This window comes from Miscanthus floridulus, chromosome 6, assembly GCF_019320115.1.
Source record: "Miscanthus floridulus cultivar M001 chromosome 6, ASM1932011v1, whole genome shotgun sequence".
In the NCBI taxonomy this organism is placed as follows: Eukaryota; Viridiplantae; Streptophyta; class Magnoliopsida; order Poales; family Poaceae; genus Miscanthus; species Miscanthus floridulus.
In genome coordinates, this window is record NC_089585.1 from 52,341,904 (window position 1) to 52,347,140 (window position 5,237).

At 46.2% G+C, this 5,237-nt stretch overlaps 1 non-coding gene across 1 annotated transcript; it reads right to left on the reverse strand.

Moving 5' to 3' along the window:
* Positions 1-524: 524 nt before the first annotated feature.
* LOC136462051 (small nucleolar RNA R71) lies at positions 525-631 on the reverse strand. The gene has a single exon (XR_010760577.1). It is a non-coding gene; the product is annotated as a small nucleolar RNA R71 (small nucleolar RNA).
* Between the last annotated feature and the right edge of the window lie 4,606 nt (positions 632-5,237).

Here is a 5,237-nt window from a genome sequence, read left to right on the forward strand (position 1 = left end):
ATGTAGGGTAATGTATGACCGGTTTTGACCTTTCGATAAACTACGTTAAAAATCCAGAAGCACTACTCAGGAGGACTAAAGCTAAACTCAAGACAATTTTAGCTTTAGAATCGAAAGGCAACCAGACAAGGCGGAGCTTAACACTAGTTTTTGAAGCCATGGCTTACAAGACTCTCCGTAAATTCTCTGCTCCAACTACGACCAACATCCGTATTGGACCAGCGATCAACATTGGAGACAATGCTTTTGAGCTTAAGCCAGCTCTCATCAGTATGGTGCAAGCTAGCCAGTTTTGTGGAAAGGCATATGAAGATGCGAGTGCTCATTTCCAATACTTCCTGGAGATTTGTAGCACTTTCACCATCAAAGGAGTTACCAGAGATGCCATGTTACTTCGCCTCTTCCCATTCTCACTTTTGGAGAAGGCGAAGCAATGGTTCTACGCCAACAAAGATAGAAATACTACATGGGAAAATTGCTCCATTGCCTTCCTAGCAAAGTTCTTTCCTACGGGCAAGACCAATGCCCTACATGGGAGAATTTTAAGTTTCCAACAACAACATGATGAATCTGTCCCTGAGGCATGGGAACGCTTCCAAGACTACATTTCAGAATATCCTTGCCATGGGATGGAGGATTGGCTAATCATGTAGACTTCGTACCATGGGTTGACAAATATCACCTATGAGAATATGGATGCTGTTGCTGGAGGTGCATTTTTATCACTCACAATCGCACAAGCAACAACTCTCGTGGAGAAGATGGCCTCCAACCAAGGTTGAAATGAAGAACGTCTTTAGACCCGCAAAAGAGGTAGAGGTATGCATCAACTCAAGGATGTAGACATGCTGTCTGCCAAGATGGATCTGCTGATGAAGATGCTTGAAGAGCGAACCAATGAAAAGCAAGAAGTCATGCACATTCATGATTCCTGTACGACGTGTGAAGAATATGGCAACACTAGGCATTCAGGAAACAACTGTCCTGAAACCCACGAGGATGTGAACTTCATCATCAACAATAACTATTGTCCTCAATAGAATCAAGGATGGAATCAGCAACAAAGGCCAAACTACCAAGGTAATTACCAAGGTAACTATCAAGGTAATAATTATAATAATTTCAATAACCAACCATCTTTGAGAGAATTAGTTTTTGGGCAAGCTAAAATTATGGAGGGCTTATCTAGAAAATTAGCCTCCAATGATGAATCGTAGAAATTGTAAATAATAGAATGGATAGCTTCTCCTCAACCATTAAAAATCAGCATAGCTTTAATAAAATGATAGAATCACAAATAGCTCAGCTGGCGGCTGCTGTTCCTTCGACCGACAAAGATAAGATTCTGGGGCAATTGGAAGATCTTGAAACTACAAATCTTGTCGATATTCACAATGCTGTAGGATTCTACATAGAACCATCGATGAGGGCTTGGAAAGATGAGTCTCTGCCTATCATGAAAGGAGATCCAGGAAGACTTGTCATTCCCATAGCCATTGGACCTCACATTTTTCAAGAAGTTATCTGTGACTTCAGAGCAAGCGTGAACATCATACCTAAGGTAATTATTGATAAGATCAATGAAGATACTTTGTTGTACACAAACATGCATTTGCAGCTTGTAGATCATTCACTCTGCTACCCTAAAGGAATTCTTGAAGATATCTATGTATGTGTTAGTCGGTGTTTTATAAACCAGACTAGTAAACTTATTTGATTGTCATGCTGTTCTAGAAAGACAATGGTAGCATCCAAAAGACACGAGGATTTATACTAGTTTAGGATGGAGCCCTACGTCTAGTCTTAGAGATGATCAAGTGCATGTTCCTCACTTGAATGCTCTGAAGTTCTTACAATGGGGGTGCAAGAATGGTGGAAGAGGTTGGAGAGCTAGAGCTAGGAGATGGACTGCCTAAAGAGAAGCTCCAGGAGCCCTACTATGATGGAGAATGAATAAAATGGTAGAGGATGAGAATGTGATCAGAATGTTTGGAGATGGTGCCCTGGCTATCCTTATATAGAGTTTAGGGCCAGGGCATTTACAAAGCAGTAGGTTCTCCTGAACGAAGGGTTGTGAGCCTAAGGGAGGGCCTAGCTAACTTGGCTTGCAAGCTATGCTGTCTTGAGGTACATGTCTAGGCATGGTTGTTGTCATGGTCTTATGGCCACGTTGTGGTATGGTGTGGCGTGGTGCTACTATGCCAGCCGTGGTAGCACTGTAGGCATGCTGGTGGTTCGCCAGGCATCCCATGCGACATAGTCTTCACCATGGTCTTTGTCATCATCTCCTGGTTTCCTAGGGTGTCATACAAGAGTTGGTAGCCACCCCTAGGTCGTCGATACCTGGTTGGCTTGAGGTTTTCTACAATCGTGCAATGGCTTGTAGGTCTTGGACCTTTTGTTTCTTCCACATAACCAAGCCGTGATCACACTTTGGGCTCTACATTGCATGACACCTTAGCCATTTTCTTCATCGATCTCTCCTAGAGAGGTTGTAGACCTCTGATGGTTTATGAGTTTCTGGAGCTAGCCTTAGGTCTGATACCTAGGACATGGGGAGGAGTTAGTCAGGGCTTGGCCCTGACTCTTTTCGGGGTCATGGGGTCCCCAACTCCATTTTCCCTAATGTCCTTGCCAACCTCGAGAGGTCATGCTGCCTTGTCAAAGGTAGGTTTGGTTTCTTCTCACATGGGGAGAGGCATGTCCACCGTGACCATGAGGTCAGAGCGGTGCGCCTCATCAGGGTCGATGGGTAATTTGAGTAGGACCCAATATCCTCCCTAATAGACATGGAGTTTGGCTGTGCCTTGTCGAGAGATGTCCCATAAATCATTGGCTGTTAATCCCATCGGTCCCCAACTGCCTCCGCAGCAGCCAAAGGGCAAGATGCCTCCCCCTAGTGGGGGTCAACCTAGGAGACTTCAAAGCAGATGACTTGAATATAGGGAGAGATGGTCATGTGGCTCCACACCACCGATTAGAGCTGTGAGGGCCCATCTCCTCCCTGTCCCTATCCCTTTTATGGCCTCGAGTCCTCCTAAGGACCGGCTTAAGAGAAGGTTTCCTAAACACGATGTGGGGTCATGGATGCGGTGGGTCGCTCGACGTGTGGATCTAGGGGGCTGTTGGCCTCCTTGATCCATGTTGTGTCCTAGCGGAGCCCACTCATGAGTAGTTGTGCGCCATAAAATGCGAGCGCGTGAATCGACAAGTACGGGGAATGAAAAAAACAATGCTTACTTGGGATTTGATTCCACGATATCATTTGTCGCTTAGCCTTTCGCTCGGCTACCTCCCCTACACCATGGGGTCATAGGAATAGTTAGTAAATACTATGAAAAACATATGCGTCTGATATACCTCCATGACTGTTCTTGGGCCTTGCGACGCCTTGGAGGCTGGACCATGGCATCTTTTGTTGCTCGGGTTGTGAGTGTGTCTTGGTGTCCGCACCCATCTTGAATGCCAACCACCATCTTCTTCGCCTTCATCTTTGCGCTGTCTATTTATGTCGAGGGGGAGAAGGGTAGTGAGCCTCACCCCCTCGATCTTCCTAGCTTTCGAGTTTCTCAAGCATCCAATTTTGAGAGAGTGGCTGCTTTCTCTGAGTGTCATGGCTCATGGCTTGTTCTAGCAATGTCACCATCGCTGGGAAGGGTCTTTCAAAATCAGGTTTTGCTATGTCCCATTGGTGTTCATCCTCCTTGGGTATTAGAGGAAGTTCTGTGAAGACACAGAGGAACAATATCATGGGTGACCTAGGCTATTCGGCTCCTCCATGGTTGGCGCGCACGTGGCACCTTGGCCTAGACATTTGTGACCCTAAAGGGTGGAAAGGCATCCTGCAACTTGCTATTGCAGGGAGACCTTTTGCCTCATAGATCTAGACCTAGGAGCACTCGATCATTGACTTGGCGGCTCACGATCATTGGCTTGTCACCATGCGTTCCTCCTCAGCTCCAACAGAGGTGGCGTCGGGGCGGTTCCTCATGAGGCTCCTCTTCCTTGGATGTTAGAGGAAGGTCCATGAGGCAGGTCTCCCCGAGGCTATTTTCGATAGTCCTCTCCCATTCATGGTGCAGATTTGAAGGCTAGAGACGCCTTATACTGGTCTCTCTGCTTCCTAAGATGTCTATCGCGAGCGGGAAGGGGTCCGATGACTGGTGTAACCTTGGGCTAGGATGACATCCATTCTTGTAGTGTGTTTGACTAGATGTATTTGCCTATGGCTTAGAAGTCGATGGTCCTAAACGTTTATGATTGTAACATTTAGTGAACGCATAGGCCTTTGAGACTTCAACGTGTGCATTGTTCTTTCAATTTTTTTCTTTGTCATTACCGCTGTTGGCTGTTTGACTGATTCATCTTAGTGGATCTTGGAATGAGGAACTTTGCCTAAGCTTTGTGGTTTCTCTGTTATTCATGGTTGTCGCAAATCACCTCACCTAGTTGGGCCTGCCGTCGAGTTGTTGCTAGGTTGCGATGCAAGTTCACATTCATGTGCCACGGCGTGTTCTGTCGTAGTTGAGGATGCTTTGGTCATGGGTTGGTTTAGTGTGGCTCCCACCCCAGGGGAGGCAGTGCACTCATCGTTTTGCCATTGGTCCTCCCTTTAGAAAGGTGGTTGCTGATAACCTAGATGAAGCGTCTTCATCATCTTGCTGGTGTTGCCGTCTAGATGCGCGCTGACGTGCTCGATGTGTTAGCTCATATGTCATGTTGCTACCTGCATTCCTCTTATATGAGTTGGAATGTGCAACGTCTTCTTAGGCCTTGTGTGTGTGGGTGCACGTTCTAGCTTAGGGGCTGGCCCGTAGGGCTAAACATTGCATGACCCATCGGTGTGGTCAAAGCGTTGGGAGCAGGTTGTAGATCCATTTTGATGCAAGAGGCAAACGAGCAGAGGGTATAAGCTTTGTCTTTCCTTGCTCTACCTATTCAGGTAGAGCGATGTTCTATTTCCTTTCACTACCACGTGTGAGTGCCTAACTTTGCCCTAGAGTTGGTCCATGAAGCTTGGTCTGAATGGCGCCTTGGTGCGATCGAGAGATCAAGAATCAGTTCACCAACCTGTCCTGCCATGAGTATGGATGGAGATGGCTCAAAACAAGTCCTTTGTCCAATGATAGATGGTGTTCAGGCTTTACATATATATGACGTGTTTTTGTCGTATTCATTTGTCATTTTGCTGTTCTTTCGCTTACTTTTTGTCCAAATTGGAATGTGCTTTGTCCCCT